This window comes from Ailuropoda melanoleuca, chromosome 13 (assembly GCF_002007445.2).
Source record: "Ailuropoda melanoleuca isolate Jingjing chromosome 13, ASM200744v2, whole genome shotgun sequence".
Classification (NCBI taxonomy): Eukaryota; Metazoa; Chordata; class Mammalia; order Carnivora; family Ursidae; genus Ailuropoda; species Ailuropoda melanoleuca.
The window spans coordinates 14,988,479-15,008,637 of record NC_048230.1 but is presented as its reverse complement, the minus strand read 5'-3'; the positions used below and the strand labels follow the sequence as shown (position 1 = coordinate 15,008,637).

The window sequence follows — 20,159 nt, the reverse complement described above, 5'->3', positions numbered from 1 at the left end:
GTGGGCGGGCCCCCATCTGGCGAGCTTCACCTCCCGTCCTGGTCACTTTGGGTCACTGCCTCGCCGTGGGGTATCTGGAAGGGCCCCTTCTTCTTGCCCCTCCCTCCCTGCCCCCCAAATCAGAGAGGCCAACGAGGAGCTAAATTTCCTCCACAGCAGGTGCCTGTCATCTATCTGAAGATAGTTGCCAACATCTGGTACAATTGCCTCCGCGAACGCAGTAACAAGGCGGCCTGCAGTTCGGCTTTAATGATAACAGGCTGTCGGCCCCCCCTCTGAGATGAATCCACCTCACAGATGTTTGTCTCGTTTTGGCAATCGTATCGCACTATAGCTTTGGTGATTATGCTCAACTGGAGACTATTACAATAAAAGAAGTTTGAACTTGTTCCATTTTTACATCCCACCCCCTTCACCCCTGTTCTGAGGTATAATTTATATCAGCGGCTGTAACACTGGTTCCATTACTGAGGCCTCTTTACTTTTATGATGTCGGTGGGGCTGCAGCTTACAGCCTGGCTTCCTCTCCAGGTTAATGTGTTTTAGTTACATCAACGCTTTTAATGTCCTCACTTCATGGCCCCGAGGCGGTCCTTCTCACCTTCTGTCGGAGTGCCTCTGGACATGGAGAGGTCATGTGATTACTCTGACTTGGTATCTCCACTCGTGTGTCCAGGCAGGGGGTGGACATGGGTCATGTGGGAGGCTCAGGGCCTTTATGGGACAGTGAGTGGATGGGAAGGTGTGGTTGCAGTGAGGGACAAGGCCTGGACATGTAGAACCTTCTAGACTCCTATTGGCTTTCCCCTCTGTTTCTCTCCTTCTGCATTCCTCCTTCTGTTCCTCCTCCTACTTCCTTTAAGGAGGCACAATGTGCTTCTACTAAAACAAGGAATCTACAAAATAAATAAAAATCCCAAGTTGGTGAGATGGCATCGGGAGGCCTGTTGGGCAGTTACTGCCACAGTGTTCCATATTTTGGGCTTTCCTGTTACACAGAGGTTTAATATTTAATATTGTTTAATAGTAGACATATTTACTATTAGAGCTCTATATTTGAAAGCTGGAAGGAACTACTGACTATCAATCATATTTAGAGATAGCAAATACTAAGTATCTTTTTAAAGATTTTATTTATTTGAGAGAGAGACAGAGCGAGAGAGAGAGCAAGAGCAGGGGGGAGGGGCAGAGAGAGAAACAGATTCCCAACTGAGCAGAGAGCCTGATGTGGGACTCGATCCCAGGACCCTGGGATCATGACCTGAGCCAAAGGCAGACACTGAACTGACTGAGCCACCCAGGTGCCCCACTAAGTATTTCTAATGACAACTATCATTTTTTTTTAATAAAAAGATTTTATTTATTTATTTGACAGACAGCGAGAGAGTGCAAGCACAAGCAGGGGGAGCAGCAGAGGGAGAGGGAGAAGCAGGCTCCCCACTGAGCAGGGAGCCTGATGTGGGGTTTGCTCCCAGGACCCTGAGACCATGAACTGAGCCAGAGGCAGACACTTAACCGAATGAACCACCCAGGTGCCCCAGCAGCTGTCATTCATTGGGTCTTGGCTGTGTACTAGCCACTCCGCTGATTGCTTTTATTAATATAAAAATATATAATTCCTACACCACCCCTGCCAGGTGGGCATTCTGCCATCCATTGTCACCGGTGAGGAAAATGAGGCTCAGGGGCTCAATAGCACAGAGGCCGAGGGACAAAGGAAGCTCCTAGTCCAGGGCCAGCCCACTCCAGTCCCATGCTCACTCTCCTGTGGTCATTGTCTTCATTAAACCTGCTTGCTGCCTGAATTGATGTCATGGAAAAATCTGCCCATCCGAGAGGCAGCGCGTTATATAAATCAGTACGAGATAAATCACCATGATCACTTGACATTTCAGCCTTTTTTCATTTTAATTTGGATATTACTTTGTCAAAGATTAGGAACCATAATTTTGGCAAGGTGTTATTTTTGGCATTGGGCTTACAATGGGTGAGTCAGCCTGGCTGTGGATGGATCATTGGTGGCAGGACACCACGTGTTTCTTTCCTCGGCCAGAAATAGATATTGGTGTCTGCGCTTTTGACACATGAGGAGGCCCTGGACAGCTGCACTGGGCACAGCATAGGGGAGCTTTCTACGAGGCACCCCTGGACAGGACATGGCTCTGTAAGGAGTTCTTTAAATGCGTGGGTCTGAGTCCTCAAGGGAGAGAGGAAACTCACCCTTGAAAAATTAAACTAGAGTGAACTGTTGTAATACATATCAAAATAAAAACCATTGGGTGACTCATGGAAAATAATGGCTCTCAGAAATGGTCAACAGTGTGGAAGTTGAAATGCAGTAGATTACTGAAGACCGGAGGCCATTGTCTTTGCCATCAGCATTGGCTTTTAAGGGCCATGCAAGCGAATAGGAAAAGCCCCATACAGAGATTTAAAGACCTACCTGCTCGTCCTTTTTGCGATCGTGGGCAGCATTTACCTTCTCTGGGCCTTGGCTATCCCTTCTCTAAAGTTGTACTCAGTGATATTTTGAATCTGTTCTGGCCCTAGGGTTGTGTCCTGTTGGCAGGGACCTACCCGTTACTTTCCACGATTGAAGTGTCTGTTTTACGCATGACCATTACTAGCTTCCTTCTGTGTCGGAACTAGATCCCAGGTTGTCCAAAGTCAGGTCAAGTCAAGCAGAATCGACCACTGAGGATAGTTTGTTAACTTGGCATCTTCTGTTCCTCCACCTCCCTCCCCCAGCACAGGACTCCTGTGCCAGGCATCAGTTATGCAGTTTTTCGTAGCAGACACCGTGTGGTCTCCATCCCCTCGTGCCTTCATCAGATCTCCTCATCCTTCCCTGCCTGCCCCTCCACACCATGTTCGTTCTTCCTCTAGAGTGCTAGAGCCAAACCACTTGCAGCAAAGACATGTGGTGTGGCTTTTTCCGGTTTTTCTCTTGCGGTAGTTACAATATTATTAAAAATCCATTAAATTTTAATGGACCCTATAAAATATGTGCTCTTGTGAAAGCAAGCACAGATAATTATTTCTGATGAATAAACCAAGAGGACAAGTATGTATGAAGTTCATGCTGCAGCATTCAATTTTTATTATATACATCTCCTGCAGGGGCAATCGTTGTGATGTTCCAGCTGGTTGTGTCGAGGGCCAGTTCTTCTCACAGATCCTTCGGGGCAACGTGAACCCTGAACTCTCCGGAATGTTCTCAGAGCTCATTTTTACGTGGAAAGAAAGCCATTGTGGTAGCCGTCTTCTATTAAACTCTTCAGACCAAAGAATGAGGACTAAATGATTCAGGAGGAGAAAAATGCTGTCCCTCCAATGCTGCAGGTAGCTTTGTGAGAGGAAGATTGAAGTCAGACATACATTTGAAGTTCTACTCAGTGGCTCTGTGCTCTTGATCCAGTCTCTTAGCTTCTCTGGGCGTGATGGATAGTTCTGTGTGCCTTGGGCCTCTGACTTGTAGTTTCTTCTTTCCATTCCCATTCTGCTTTCGAGCATCCCTTGAAAACTTTTCACAACTCTGGAAGTGGGAAGGCAGAGCTGCCTCCTGGCTTCCTGGAGTCCGTATGGTGTGAGGCTTGGGATCTGGTAACACATCACCTGGGGGAGGCTCACCACCTTCAGGTTCTGGGACTCCTGGTGTGCTCCAGAGGTGAAGACTTCCGTGTTATTTTCCACGGGCTACCCTCCCATATGGATGGAGGTACTTCCCATGGGGGATAGTGGGAGACAGCCGGCTCTGTCTCACCCCCCAGGCTGCCTCTGGTCTCAGTGCCATATATCTCCTCCCCCCCCCCCAACCTGCTGGGAGACTCTAGGATGTGTCTGGGGCTGTGCCTGGGAACTGACACACCTGATCTTTGCAATTTAATGAGGCCCAAGCCCTGATCTTTAGCTAGGCGGATTTCCTTCCTGGGGCAGGGTTAGTCATCCAGCAGGAACCGGCCCTGCAGGAGGTGGGGCAAGATTCAGGAAGCACTTGCAAGGGTTTGAAAATCACTGCTGGCTCCTGTAAACATTTCTTCCCTGGCGGTGGTAGCGGAATTGCATGACCCTCGCATCTAATCCCATTCCGCATCCTGAAGAGGGGAGAGCTGGGGTTGTAGTTGGATCACAAGGAGGTGTTCTGGAATATTCCACAAGAAGAGCTGGGAGTCAGCTGCTCATTAGTGAGGCAAGTGCAGCACTTTGCACTGGATTGGGTGATCTGTAAATGAAGGAAATTTATTATTTATTTATTTATTTATTTATTTATTTATTTATTTTTTTTAAAGATTTTATTTATTTGACAGAGATAGAGACAGCCAGCGAGAGCGGGAACACAAGCAGGGGGAGTGGGAGAGGAAGAAGCAGGCTCACAGCAGAGGAGCCTGATGTGGGGCTCGATCCCACAACGCCAGGATCACGCCCTGAGCCGAAGGCAGACGCTTAACGACTGAGCCACCCCAGGCGCCCCGAAGGAAATTTATTTTTAACACTGTTATGATTTTGTTTAAAAACAAAAGGCATACTAGGCGAAATTAAATACAGGAACGAACAAAGAACTGAAGACTCCTTTCATATTTCATTGCCCTGAGATAACCCGCAGTCATGTTTTGGTGCAACTTTCCAGAGTTCGGTCTGCACAAACGTCAACCTATGGTTGTGTGCACGTGTCTGTGAATGGGGTATAATGTGTTGTTTTCCGGACTGCTTTTCCTGTTCGGCGCTGTGTCAGAGCCATCTCTCCATGTCACTGTATTCTCTATGATCATATTTGATGCCTGCCTCGGTTCTATGATATCGATGTGCTGTGACTGATTTACTCAGACCCTTAGTTAGGAACATTAAGGTTGTTTTCTGTGTCATTGTCTTTACTGGGTCATACAACCAGTGCTGCCTGGACTGCCCTTGTGAATGCATTTCTGTCCTGCTTGCTCTCTACTTTTGACCCAGCCATTCCGCTTTTAGGAATTTACAGGAAGGAAATAATAATACATTTTACGATTTGCTATTTGTTGCCAAACTGCTCCCCCGCCCGCCATGGAGATTGTCTTAATTTACATCTCTACCAGGGAAAGATGGTATAAGTGTGATCCTGAGCTTCGGTGCTCTGAATTTTGTGCCCCAAATTTACATACCTCTGGAATTTCTCATTTGAAACATTAAAAAAATAGATCGTAGAGGCGTCTGTTTTACCATGACTTTTAAATGGTTTGCACTGCCTTTCCATTCCTAGATGGTCTGTGAATTCTTGCATTACTTTGACCAAGGGTGATACATGGAGGAGAGGGGTTCAGGACAGACCAGAGTGGAGGTGACGTTTCAGGTTGTCATCGGGAAACAAAAATGGCGGCAGATAAAATGTTTTCCAGTGGGGTATGTTCAGTTGTGATTTTCAGTGGATTTTTGATCATTGTTCCTAGCCTCATACGTGTTTTGTCCTAGAAGGGATATAACGAAGACGAATGGGGACTTTTTCCCTTCATATAATACATTTGGCAATTACATCCTGCCTTGTGAAAGCATTCCCATTGTTATTTAAATGATGCATTGGTCTTTAAGATAAAGATTCAGCTTGTTACCTGTTTATCTTTGCCTTCCAGCTCAGCCGTGACTGCAGACTGCGGCTTTCCTGTGTTTCCCCATGGCCTGGGTACAGTGCCTTGCACTCAGTAGATGCCCAGTGTGTGTTTTTTTACTTTCCTTTAATCACAAAGTTTTAACATTGGCAGGTCTCTGAGAGTCCAGTTTTCTCCCCATTGTAGACATGTTTTTGATTGGTTGCCTATTTTAATTTATTTCTTTTGTTCAAAAAATAGTTGTCAAATGCTTTTGATATACCAGGCGTGGAGGTGACTGCACTGTGACAGGGTCCCCACCCTCACGGGAGCCACAGACAGAGCAGAAGGGGGTTTGGGACAGCCTCAGAAGGACCGTAAGGGGGCTGAGGAGCGCACACGGGGCATTTCTCATCTTGTTACCTTTTATATCTGCATTTGATAAAATGCAGAGAAAGGCTCAGAGTCCACAGAACCCTGATTTCAGTAGAGGTGTGTGCTTTTCTGTCCTGGAGTGAAGGTTTAGTTAAGCATGGCCTGGTGGAGAAGTATTTGGGGAAAGGATTAAGAGGAAGCCGATTCTTTCCATCCAACAGGAAAGCAAGGAGCACCAGATGTCCCCAGGGCCCAGGGCTCCTGAATTCTAAAGTCTCCGTCCACAGCTCAACCAGGGCAGAGGTGGGGATCCAGGAAAGGTACTGTGATTGCTTTGCAGGGTCCTGATGGAGAGAAGCGCTGGTTTTCTTCTCTTCAGTGGGACTGGCATGAGCAAGGCAAGGAGATGATATGAGGACCTCCCTTGGATGGGAGGAAACCAGCCTGGCGGGGGTAGGGGGAGGGTGTGATGCGGACCCAGCTTCTGTCTTCCTGATGGGTGAAAGGTATGTAACCACCTTCCTCACCGTGTGGTTCTAAGGATTAAGCGAGGCAACGTAAGTTAAAGTGTCCAACACAAAGTGGGGATAAATAAATGTTATGGGATCATTAATTATTAATGCATTGAATCAAAAAGTGACTTGGTCCAACCTGTCCATTCAGTACGTATGGGAATCTCTTCTGCAGTTTTCCTGGCAAATTTATTAGATATCTCTCACAACCTCCCAAGGCATCAACTTCCATTTTATTTTTATTTATTTTTATTTTTTATTTTATTTTTTTGGAAGATTTTATTTATTTATTTGGCAGAGATAGAGACAGCCAGCGAGAGAGGGAACACAAGCAGGGGGTGGGAGAGGAAGAAGCAGGCTCATAGCAGAGGAGCCTGATGTGGGGCTCGATCCCAGAATGCCAGGATCACGCCCTGAGCCGAACGCAGACGCTTAACCGCTGTGCCACCCAGGCACCCCTAGACTGATTTTTAATGTTTTAAGGAAGAACTTTCCAGGAGTAAAAATCTGCTTCCCTACTTAATGAGCACATAGTTCCTTATTTTGTCTTTTTGAGCTTTGCATTAGAAAAACGGTGCACGTAATGTATTTTGAATGGTGTTTTAATATAGATAGATATAGTTATATAAATATAGTTATATTTTTATATGTGTAAAAGTATATATATATGTCATTGGCTTGCTATATATATATATGTCAGTGGTTCTCAAATTTGACTGTGCATCAGAGTTACTTAAAGAACGTTTAAAAAATAGGATTAGACCCATCTCTGGGAATTAGATGATAGGACTGGGCTGGGGGCTGGGCATCTGTTTTTAAAAGCCCTAATGCACAGCTAGGGCTGGAAGCATTGGTTACCTGTTTCCATATTTAGAAGAAGGGCACTCACTCGCTCTTCGAGGAGCACACAAAAATTAATTGGATGGCAAATAGCAGGGTCTCAAACCAAGGCCTCCTAATTTTGAATGTCCTGTCTCATCTGCTTTTTCACAAAGCTTAGTTGTGTCAGCACAATTAGGAGATCCCTTTTTCCTCCACGCCCACCACAGCACCTGTTTCCCGAGGCAAGCATCCTGAGTTACGTCAGTGCTTCCTACTCTGATTTTGAGCGCCCTCCACTCTCCTAGGTAAGATCGTACTTGCCATTCAGTATGTATTTGCAGGTCAGTCATGGCTCATTCTGTGGGCGGGACACTGAGCCGGCATTGGAGCCTCAGTGTCCAGAAGGGGAAACTCCCACCTAAACACAATGCCTTAGGCCTAGCTCTTGCCCGTGATGTCATCCAGATCTCTCTCCGCATATCTGGCTCTCCCTAAGGTGGGGAGCAGCCCTTCCCGGATCAGTTTAACCAGGGTAGACCCGGATGCAGTGGGGTGGGACCTTCTCGTTGGCACCTGGGCTGTTGGGAAGTAGCCCTGCGTTTCCGTCTTATTCCGCTGTCGCTAGGTATACAGCATTGCTCTCAGATCACTGGGGAAAGAGGCTGGCTCCAATTTTGGAAGCTTTTTGCTCTTCTGTGTCTAAGAGATTAACTTCAGTGGTTGTGTCCTCCTAGTAAGAGGAAGGAAAGCTGATAGTGTGTTGTCAGACTCTGGGAAAGGCATTCTCGCAGGGCGTGCTTGGTGCCGATCGTAAGTGGTTCCTGCTGCCACTGTCCTTCCCGGCTGAATGTTTTCTAGAGCTTCCATCCACTCACCCGGCATCCAGGGAGGCTGTGATGAAGTGAGGACCATCTGTTAGGGCCAGATAGCAGCAAGGGCTTCTGTAGCACATAGAAGGTTGGTCTAGCTGACCAGCAAGGGTTGGTTTTGCATGCCCTGAATGCCTGGACTCCCACCTCCCCACCACTGATTTGGCTTCTGGATAGGGAAAGTTGTAGCTAGTGGGGCTGTAGTCCTTAATCAACCAACCAATCAAACAGTAAGCCCTCCAGTAATTCATTATGAATTTTTTTGAATTATGCAAATACAGCTAAGCAAAAGGAAGAATTGATAGTCCCCTTACTTGAGAGCTAGCCACTGTTAGCATTTTGGGGTGCACTCTTTGGGACTTGTTTCCTGCACATTTGCTCTGTAGTTGTCATACTTGTGATGAATGTGGATACTGGACCTGGCTGCCAGCTCTTTACGTCATCACTTCCCAGCTCTGTGACCTTAGGCAAGTGAAGTTCTCTATAAAATGGTGATACATATAGTAGAACTCTTACCTTATTGTAGGGTTGGGAGTCTTAAAGGAGAGAGCTACCTGTACGTCCTCTGTAGAGGCCCTCACATGCACACTGCTCAGGACGATGTTAATTTAAATCATACTTGCATTATTATTTATAAGAACAGGACTCTCTCCAGTATCTGGAGGTGGTTAGCAGACGCCCGTGAATAAAAGTATCTACACATTTGCCCATTCATTGGGAATTCTGTTGCCACCAAAAGAAACTCACCCCAAAGTTAACGTGATGTGCTTTTAATGGTAAACACCATCATTTTGCTGCACAGTAATTAGGCATGAATGGCAAACAGTTCACATCAGTGATTATAATTAATTAGTATTGCTTTTAAATATTTTTTGCAGCCAGATCCAAGTTCACTGTCTTTCTCTTCTTGTGTGGTTCTCCGTAGTCTTAGTAATGACAGTGTTGATGCTGTCCCTGTGGGCATTCACCTCAAGGGCTGGTATGGTGGTTTCTTCTTTGTACCCCACCTGTCTGGCACACTGGGGTTGAAAATGTGTTATCGATCCAGGGCAACTGTCTGTTCATTCGTTCACTCAGAAGTCTTCACTTAATACATGCACCCCTCAAGACAATGGCGTTGTTTCCATTGGATTGATTTTTTCTTATTCCAGCTCTTCCCTCCCCACCCCAAAATCTGGCCATGTGAGAGACTCTGGGGCTGCACTCAGCAGAATCCATCTGTTTGTCTGCCCCTCAGGGCTGAAAGGCACTGAACACCCACTCACCACCTTTCCATGGTCTGTGTGCTGACGGCCCTGAGGGTTGAGACTGTGACCCATCCCCTCACCCAAGGGGCAAATAGAGGACGTGGGGCAGGGCCATAGTGGTGGTTGGACAGAGGGGTCAGAGTAGAGAGCAGGAGGCGGCCCTGGTTCTCTGGTCATGAAGGTAAAGGGGCATTAGCAGTTTAAGGGTCTGGCTTGACTGTCCTGCCTACTTCTCCTTCCTGAATTTGGCCGTGGTTATCATTCCAAGAGCAGGAGAATGCTCCTTCAAGAACCACGAACAAAAGGAAACTCCATTTGCTGTGCCTTTTTCTGTAAAGCCTTTGACTGAAAACCATGTGTGTTATTCTACTGTTAGAGATAAAAGGCTCCCAGTTGCTGAAAGCAATTCCACAGCGTATGGTAACTGATACCTGTCCTCTCCCCTGTTGGTTAACTGGAGGATGGTAAGCTGGAAGGCCTGGTAGAAGTGAGTGCACCACCAAGCGGGTGGGGGGGGGCAGTGTCAACCCAGGCACATCACTTTCGACAGTCCTGGGCCTGGCTTGCTTTATTCTCTTCCTCAGCCCTGTTAGAACTCACACCAAAGTCAGCAGACTGGAGTTGGGACCCAGTACTTGTGGCACGTGGGACTGAGTTACCTGATTCCTTCGAACCGAGGTGCCTCCCTTTGAAAAGTGAGGATAATGGTGGTGGTCAGACCACAAAGAGAGCATTTATACGAAATCCCTGTCACAGCTCTTGGTACAGACGAGATGCTCAGAGATGCTCAGTAAATGTTGATTTCTCACCAAGCCATCAGTATTTTAGCATGCCTGATACCTTTACAGAAAGGCCATACCTTTATGGAAAGTTCCAGCTAACTTTGGTCAACCAGAGCCTGAAGGCTTTGCCCACTTACCCAGTGCAGTTGCTCTCCATGATACCATAATGTAACCAGTCTTCGTAAATGGAAGCGCAAAAGATTGAAATCCGTGAGATTCCCAGCGCCAGATGACACTTATCCTTTTGTGCGCCCCGTTTTGCATGGGGCCTCTTCCTTGACCGTGGGCATCTTGTAGCTGCGGAGCTTTGGTTTCTAATCAGCAGGTTGTCCTGACTGGGCCCCAGATGTGTGCACCAGAGAACAGTCCATCAGAAGGGGAAGTCCATCTCTGATCAGTTCAGAAGGTTCATACTAATACTTACATAAGCAACTCATTACTGCTTCCTAGTTCAAGTGTCTCCAACCCATTTCTCCATTGTGACACCCTGCCTTGAAGAATGAATCCCTCCAAGGCCCAGCCTTCTTAAAACTGGCACAGACTCTCAGCCTGGGGGCCCAGCCTGCACATGAGGGGTCAGCCCTTTCTTCCCCCCGACGCTCCGAGCCAGGCCCCTCCAGAGCCCAGAAATTAGAGCGCTGTGGTTGGCAATGGCCACCGTGTAGGATGTGGCCTGGCACCTGCTACGTAGGGCTGAGCTGGCAGCCTGGCTAGGGCAGCCCCTTAGTGAAGTGGGTCACAGGTGGCCTCATACCGAGTGCTACATTGCGGGTATCACATCTGCCTTCAAATGGACAGGTAGAGGCAGCAGCAGGAGCAAGAAGCCAGGTGTGGTATAGCACAATTGGTGTGGCCCATCCTTTCATGCACCCTCTACTGGGTTACTGGAGGCCAAAAGTGCCTGTGGTCCAGGAGTGAGGCTCTCCCTGACACAAGAAGGCAGAGATGCCACAAGAACCCCTTGCTGTTTCCTGAAGTTTCTCAGAACTCAACCGTCCCCTCTCGGCTGACCAATCCCATTTCTTGTCTGACCTTTACCACCTTCTGGAAGACTTGATTGCAGTGGAAAGATGATGGGAACCACAGGTCAGAGTGGGCCTTGTTCCGGCTCTGTGGCAAACAAGCTCTGATTTGTTGGGGAGGCTGGGAGGGACCCCACTTGGCCCTCTGCCCCCAGTAGTGTTCTGCTGTACCTGGGTGAATATGGCAGGTGATTCTGTACACAAGGCCTTCCGTTGGAGCACAGACTTTGGTGGGCCCTGGACTGGGATGTGGAATGTGGAGAGAAGACTTCCCCCAGTCCATGTGAGTGACTTGCCGTGTCCCATGGAGCACAACCGTGTTTCCGTGAAGCCGTGCCTTTCTCCCCTCAACACATTCAGCCTTTAATTGTAACTATTAATCACCCTGAATTGTGTCGCACTTCATAACCCTTACATTAAATAGTTTTTTTTTAATTGAGCTTTCTTAATTGAATTATTGAATTACCAGGCACTTAATGTGGCTCTGGTGGATGACAGTCCTGGTTCCAGTATCGAGAGGGATCTTAGTTTCCTCATCGGGGACAGAGAGGGTGTGTGGGGCCCCGGAGTGGTGGCAGGCTCGGGCCCTTTTCCCCTGCCCTGCTCTCTTCCCTGCACTGTTCCTGGGATGTAGTCTTTCTCCGGTTGCTGTCCGTGTTTTCCCAGTTGTTCCTAGCATTAGAGTCGGGTTCAGGTGGAGACAGTCACATCCAGGGGTCGGGAGCACTGCTCCTGTGTGGAATCAGGCAGTCTGTCTTTGGGATGAGATGCTCGCTGGGCCTTGTCCTTGCCCTTGGCCCCATCTTCCACACTGCTCAGCCCTCAACCCCTATGTGCCCATGGCCTCAGCTGCCATCCCTCTCCCTCTCCAGTTTCCACCTACAGCTGCAGCCCAGCCCTCCCCCCACCTGACCCCTGCACCCCTCCTGTCGGACACCCCCATTCGAATGTTCCAGTTCCATCTCATGCTCCACCCTCCTCAGACGGACCTCACCCACTCCAATCTCGTCTCCTGCTCTGAATTCCTGTCTGGGAGAACAGTGGTGTTACTGACGGCTCTTCCTGACTCATTCTTGAGGCTGATGTTTATCTGCTAAGTGGCTCTGTGTCCACCCCTTGTCTCCCTCCCCGTCCAGGCGAGGCTGAACCACTTCTGCTTCTTGTTGCCTCATTCCTTCCTGCTCTAATCTGTCTTGCGCTCGCCTTCCTTAAATCCTGTTTTCGCTGGACAGTCTGCTCCCCAGCCTGCAGTGGCCCCCTGCTTCCGGCCATGGCGATCTGCCATCCTCTCAGCTCTGCTCCTGTGGGCGGGCCCTTTCGATGGACGGGCACCGTGACCGAGGCACCCACCTCCCTCAGGGTGGATCTGAGACCAGTGGGGGAATGATGGGGAAAGGGAGGCTCAGACGCTTTGGTAGCTTCTCCAAGATCACACACTGAGTCGGTGGGTGTGCTGGGCTGAATAGTGTCTCCTTCAGAATTCGTGTCCCCTGGAACCTCAGAATGCAACCTTCTTTGGAAATAGGGTCTTTGCAGATGTAATTAGTTCACATGAGATCCTACTGGTTCAGAGTGGTTCCTAATGCGTTGACTGATGGCCTTATAAGAAGAGGGGAATTTAGACGCAGAGGATAGACACTGGAAGCTCAGAGGGAGCATGGGACAGATTCTCCCTAGAGCCTCAGAAGGAACCAGCCCACTGACATTGTGATCTTAGACTTCTGGCCTCCAGAGCAATGAGAGAATACATTTTCTTGGGCGTGAAGCCCTCCCACCCCGTTTGCAGTGCTTTATCAGCCCCTGGAAACGAATGCATTGGGCAGACTGGGTTTTGCAAGCAGGTCCCCCAGTTCTGTATAGGGATTTTTCATGTACACAGCCACCCCCCCACCCACACCCACCCCCCGCCTGGCCTGCCTCATGCTCTTCCCCAGTGAGAACTCTGCCTGGAAATCTTGCTGGTGAGGATTCCCCGGCGTCTGCCTTTGGAGTTGATCAGCTGCAAAGGAGCATGTCTTCTTTGTGTGTCCTTCTCACCTGCACTCGCATCCTTTGCCTGTACTGTTGTTCATCCCTGTCGTCCCCTCCTCTCTGAATAAAGTTTTATTGAGAGTCTGCTCTATGCCAAGTGCCATGTTCGGCACTGGCCCTTGTCAGATGGATGAGGTTCTTGCTTTCGCAGAATATACATTTCAGTGGAAGGTCGGAGGGAAGGCCTTCGGATGACACGCAAATGAACAACGGGATTATTGGGTAGTGCCCTTTGCAATGAAGAAAATAATGTTGGGTTGTGGAAGAGAGAGTGCTCGGGGTTCCTTGTGGTGGAGTGGTCAGGGAAGGATTGTCTCAGAAGCTGGCTTTGAAGCCGAGACCTGTATGAAGGAGGGAGCCGGATGTGTGCAGATCTGGGGGAAGTTGGTCCTGGCAGAGGAAACTCGCGGTGCAAAGGCCCTATGACAGGGCTGAGGTGTGATGGAGCCCGGAGAGTGGGAGAAGAGGCAGAGAGATGATACAGAGCCTTGCGAGCCATGTAAAGAAGTGTGACTTCCATTCAAAGAGCCATGGAAAGCCTTTGAGAGGTTTTAAGCATACAGATGACATGATCCGCATTTTTAAATGTCACTCAGACTGTTGTGTAGAGGCTGGATAGTGGGGATCTGGGGCACCAAAGTTGATCTGGCCTCGATGGCCCAGTGCCATTCTTTCTTTGTGGACCTCGCGTTCACTGTCTTCTTCACCTGAGCTGTTCTTGCACTTGAAGTCAATACACCACTTAATTAGAAAATTGTTCCCATGTGTTAAAGGGGCCTCCCCAGCCAGGGAGAGCCTAAGGGCTGTGCTGTCTCCCCTCCAGCTCCTTTGGAATGCCCTGTGGCATGGGTGATGGAGTCATTGCTCTTCAAATGGGACTGAGTGATCGATCCGTGTTTTATGTGGATTTTCAGAAGCGCAGGGGATACATTCATTCCTCTTAGAAAAATGTTTATCTGTCCAGGAATTGCCACACTCCTGTGATAACCAGGTTGTGACCTGAGGAGCCCCAGGGGCCTGTTAGCTCCCCTCTACGCAGGGAAACTGGAACTCTGGGAGGTTGGGGGACCTTGAATCAGGAGTGCAGCTCAGGTCTGCGGGACCATGAAACCCACATCTGCTTTCCTGCACCACAGTGCTGCACGTGGGAGCATAGCTCTTGAAATGAGTGCATGTCTGAAAACTGTGTAACTGAGTGATGAAGCAATTAAAATTGGGGAAAATTCCTAATGGACTGTAAAAGCAGGTACCACTCTGCAGAGCAGTGTGGTTAAGAGCTTTGGAATGAGATGAAGCAGGTATGGAATCCTGGTGTGGCCTTGAGCAGGCACCTGGACCTCGCTGAGTGTCATCGTGGTGATCTGTATGTCAGATGGGAAGAATAATAGTTAACTGCCTCGGTGCTAAGGATTAAATGAGAAAATTCACGAATATGTACTCAGTAAATATTTCCTGTTAGGATAGGACGCGGAACAGATTATAGAAGGAGGGATATACATCCACAGATTTTGTGGGAAAAACCATTGCACTTGTGTTCCGTGTTGGGTTCTCCGAAACGTATGGATGAAAGAAAACTGGGTGCCCCGCTGTGGGGGGTGTGGGGGGAGGTCCGGCATGGGCTTTGCTCTGCTAAACTGGGGGTTGGCGGGTGTGGGAATGGAAGTTGAGAGATTCAGGAGCCTGGGACAGAGGAGCCCCCGCGTCTGGGCAGCCCCCCGTAACCAGGAGGCATGGGCATGAGAGCACACAGGATTGGCAGCTGGGCCCAGGCTTGCATGGAAGTGAGAGATTACCGAGTGCCATGCTGTTCCAACAAAACCATTCCTGGGAGTATGACAACCGTGAATCATAAGATCGTAAAAGTTTTAGAATTGGAAAGGCCAAGGAGAGCATCCAGTCCTGTCCAAGGTCAGAGAAGGTTTATTTTGCAAGCAGAGGATGAGTGCTGACATGCTCAGGTTTTAGAAGGAAACGTTTCCCCTACCCTTTCTGTCCCTTCTCCTGGGTTGACCCCAGCAACTCTCCTCTCCCCAACTGAGAGCGCTTGACACGGGACTCAAGGACAGCAGCCTGGAGCCTGGTGTGTGCGTTGTTGATGAGTCCCAAGGCCAGGCCCAGACACTCGTAGGGTGGATAAAGTGTCTGTTGAATATCAGCGCAAATAGTTCCCATCTTCCCATCGAGGATGTGGCTCAGGAAAGGAGGCTTTCGCATCTCCTGTCTCGGGAATGCCTTGATCGATTATGATGTCTACTTTTGGGCAGTAATCTTACTTTTAGATTTATTTTATTTCCCCTCTTCACTCAGTGCTTCATTTATTTTGATCGTGCCGTAGATATTTTGGTAGGATACCTCCAATCCCTTTCGGAACAAAATGTGGTAGAAATAAATAAATGAAGCTTCTTGGCTTTTGCTCCTGGGACATCAGACAGATGATTCGATGAGCCGAACCTGTTACACGCCAATAACAGACTCAAGTCAGGAATTCCAGCTCAGGGAGGGGCTCAGCAGTGGGACTGACATTCCTGGTGATCGTGGTAGGGCAGTGGAATGAACTGGGAATTGAACTTGGGGGGGGGGTGGGGAGGTGCACAAGGGACTGGGGAGAGGAAGAAGAGGATGCTTTCATGGCTTGCCAGGTAGAATTCCAGCGTTCATTGCAGTAAGACTTAGAAACTTTTGTCCTTGGCTCTGTCTTCTTTTCAGTATGGGGCAGGGAAATATTTTTCTGGCATGTGACCTAGGCAAAAATAATGAGAGGTATGAGGAAAGGGGAAAAAAAAAAGAACCCTGTAAGTTCGAATACTCTATCCTTTGCGTGGCAGTGTGGACCAAACAATTCCCAAAGAGGCCCCACCAAAAATAAGTTAATGTCCTGTTTCTCGTAGCCTGCAGTAAAGTGGGGTTTTTTCCTACTTATTTATTCAGTAAATATTTATTGAGTGCCTGATACTGTGGGGAAGAAGACAGTCATGGTCTGGCCCTCATGGGGCCAGTCTAGTGGGGCACAGTGACATTAAACAGATACACAGCTATGAATTGCCATGGGTCCTTTGCAGGGAAAGCATAGTGTCTTCTCCGAGAAGAGAGGGGGGCCTACTCCGGAGTGGGTGGTCACAGGACGACCTCTCTGAGGCTGCGGGCCTTCACTTCTTCACTGCAGCCTCGACCTCCCCCTCTTGTTAGCCAGAAGAGGCAGTTTGAGCCAGGACGCCTGTATGGCACCATGCCGAGGAGAGGAGGGTCTGGCCAAGGGCAGGATGGGCTCTCCACAGCAATCTTTCCGCTCCCTGCTCCCCGGCTGGGCCACCTGTCCCAAACGGCTGAGTCCCCCGGGGGAGGGAGGCAGCCCTCCCAGGGGGTTTAGTAACGGGCACCATTTCTCAGAAGGGGCTGGCCGCAGAGATAAGACCACAGTGACTAGGGGGCCATAAATTGTTACCTGTGCCACTTAGTTACCCCCTCTTCCCCCATCACCTCCTTCCTGAGCCTGTGGGGTTGGATTTAGCAACAGGGTTCCTGTTCATGGGATGGAGCAGAAAGCGGACTTTTCTGGTCGCTGGGCATAATCACTGAGATGCAGGGCTCTGATAGCGGGAATCAATTTAATTTCTGTTGCTCGGTGACAGGGGGGTGGGGAACAGGAAGGTCAGGACTATTTTGAAAGCTACAGTTCAGTTAAGAAAACAAAATGCTACCCCTAAGGAATTAAAAACAACAGCATTTTAGGGTTGAGGTGAGGGGTTTAATCAGAGGGTTGGGGAGAACAGAGGCAGATTGCCACCAGGAAAAGCCCTGGTGTCGGAGACCCTGGGGCCTGAGAATTTTAGCTTTTCCATGAGAGAGAATTGGGTTGTAAGTCTGTGTAGCCGAGCCACTTGAGGCTTGTTGAAGTAGACAGTAGGTGTCCATTAGTTGTCAGTGTTGATTAGCTGACATTAGGCGTCCATTTCCTGACATGTAATTTGAGGCACAGCCCTTGTCCTGTTGCCGATGCTGGGCAGGTCCCGGCTTTTCCGGCAACCTGTGGTTGCTCTGACCAGACCTGTGTGGTGTGTGGGATTTTACAGAGTGGAGGCGAGAGGTGTTTGTAGGTCTGGAGGAGGATTCGCACTCAGTGTGGTTTGTGGGATTTTCTAGTCTCGCTCCGGCCTAGCCTGACTCAGGACATGGGGAGTCCTTGCAGAAGCACCTCGTTGGCTGATGATACAGATTATCCAATTTTGGGGAAAAGAGTTAAGCCAACCTAAGCCTTTCTCATCAGCACCACAAAGACCTACCTTGAAGAGGTGACTTTCATTCATAAATCCAGGGTGGCTTTTCCAGGTTGTGTACCAGGCACGGGGGAGATGGTCCTTTCCTGAAGGAGCTCACTGTGTAGGAGAAGGCCCAGATTTGGGGCATTTCCTAAGACTCTGATGAGTCAACACATTTCCAGGATTCTTAGGGGATGGCCAAAGTCTGGGTTAGTCTTCGAGGGCGGGAGAGAGAGAATTTGAAACAATGAAGAAAAACTGGAGCCTTCTCCCTGTCTTAGTGTGGTACTTTGTTGCCATAACAAAATGCCATAGGCTGGTGGCTTAACCAACGGAAATGTATTTCTCACAGTTGTGAAGACTGGAATTTTGAGGTCAGGGTGCATAGTCAGGTTCTGGTGAGAAACCTCTTTCTGGCTTGCAGACAGCTACCTTTTTGATGTGCCCTCACATAGTGGAGAGGGAGCGGCCGTCTCTTATTCTTACAAGGACCCTAGTCCCATCACAGGAGCTCCACCCTCATGGCCTCATCTGAACCTGACGACCTGCCAAGGCCCTACCTCCAGATACCATCCCATTGTGGGAGTACGGCTTCGACACAGGACTTTAGGGGGACATATACATTTAGTGCATAATACTAAGAGAGCAGGTAAAGGGACCCTAGCATGCTTGATACCATAAATGTGGGTCAATGAAGATCACTCCATACTCCTCCCGTCCTTCAAGCTGCTTTGCAGACTTGTGCCTGTGTTGCTAGGGGTGGGACCGGGCGGGGGTCTGGGAAGCCAGGATGCAGGACCAGTAGGACCTTCTTGGTAATGGCTTGTGCCGAGGGTGAGCTGTTTGCAGATAGCTCTGGTCTCCCCGGAGGTAGGTGGTTATTTCAACCTACTATCACCCCTTGGCATTCTCGACCTAGAAGCCATGCGAGGCAGTTTCAACTGTGCTTGGAAGGCTGGGGAGGCAGGGACTGTTCTGAACTGTGAGCTGAAGAGGTGGTGATGGGCACCCCACACGCTAATGGAGGTCTGAGAAGTGAGCCTGATAGCCAGCTGAGTCTCGCCGCCGTGCATTTGCTGGGGCGTAAGAAGCCGTGCCCCTCATTCCTTTTTAAACAGCTTTGTGTTTGTCATTCCTGTGACTTGGAGACCTCTTTGGACCCTGTATCTCTGGGCTTAGCATCAATCAGATCCTGCTTATCAGACAGTCGTGGCTGGGGTTTGTTATGGGGTGTGTGTGTGTGTGTGTGTGTGGCGTGACTGTGCTTTGCTAGCCTGGCGGGGTCAGAACTGGTTTCTCTGTCGAGCATTTAGCTAAAAGAGGTTAAGAGGAGGCTGGGCTCACACCGCTGCTAAAGGCCAGAGAACTTTGCTGAAGAGCTGGTCATCTTAAAAATGAGCCGGGCTATTTATAATTTGGCCGGCTGCCACAGGCCTTTAATGAATGGCGGTCTGTGCGGGTGCACACACTTTGTGTTCTGAATCTCAGTGTGTGTTCATTTACGTGCCTCTGGGCCGTGGGTGTGGACGAGACTTCCCAGCCACCCGGGGTAAGCAGTGAGGCCCTCCGGGGTGCAGGCTTTGCGGGAAGGAGGCCACAGCTGATGCCTGCAAATTCGGGGTGAGTGGAGAAGCCTGTGCGGGCGTGGGCCTGGGCGATCTGTCTTTACTCCTGAGGCCGCAGCAGCCAGAGAGGTGCCCAGGGCTGCCATCAGGCTCCGGTCAGGGCCCCCCCCCCCCCGCCCCGGGAGGGTGGGGGCTGTGGCTCTGGCCAGCTTGCTCCTGACAACACTGCCCCCTGCTGTCCTGCCGGGGCTGCGGGGACCTCACAGCCCTGAAGACTGACTGCAGGGCTCCTGGTCTTCAGGCGGCCCTGCGCAGGAGCTGGTGACGTGGGTAGTTCATGAATGGAAGTGTGGGGTCTTTGTATTTTGTCTCCAGGGACAGGAACGGGTTCACAGAACCACCCACAGTCTTGCCTGGTCCTGATGATTTATATGCGCAAAATGGCTGACCAAGGAGAGCCAGGGGTGGGGGTCCCCATGGCCCGGGGAGGCCTCTGAGGATGGGTGCTCATTTATGAGCTTCTCACCCCATGGGGCTCTGTTAAAAGAGAGCTGCCCACCCCCAAGGCTGACTCTTCTGAATTTTTGGCCTTATGGCTCTTGAGTATTAGTAAAGTCTGGCCTTGCCAGTCTCTCCTAGAGTCCAAACCCTGTTTGGAAGCACCCCGCCCAACTGGACTGGTTGGTGGTTACTGTAGAGAAGAGGGTTTTTTTAGAGAAGCACAAAGGTATCACCAGCTTGTAGACAGACCTCTGCCATTGGATGGAACTGGGCTCGAATCTCAGCTGCGGGGTTCAATTTTGTACGTCTGTGAACTTCTCAGAGCCCGTTTCCTCTTCCGTGGAGGGGGCTCCTGTAAGACAGCCCCTGTGCAGGGCACATCTGCATAGGATTGCTCTTTCTCCTTATTGCAGCCTGATGCTTTCTTTTCTTTGTTTTTGGTTGCTCTTTAAACTTACTTGTGTAATTTCATTTCTGTCAGAGACATTGTTGGTTACTTGGGGTGTGAGAGAGCCTCAGCAGGTTACCTGGCACACAGTAGGTCTGCAGGCAGCAGTAACCATCGTTTCTATTGTTTTCTAGGGAAAGGGGATGCCTGCAGGGTCTCCTTTTTTACTATTTC

The 20,159-nt window shown here is 49.4% G+C and overlaps 1 protein-coding gene across 1 annotated transcript in view; it reads left to right on the top strand.

The window, feature by feature from the left end:
• The window catches only part of MSI2 (musashi RNA binding protein 2), a 491,389-nt gene that overhangs the window by 140,906 nt on the left and 330,324 nt on the right, over positions 1–20,159 (top strand). The window lies entirely within an intron of this gene.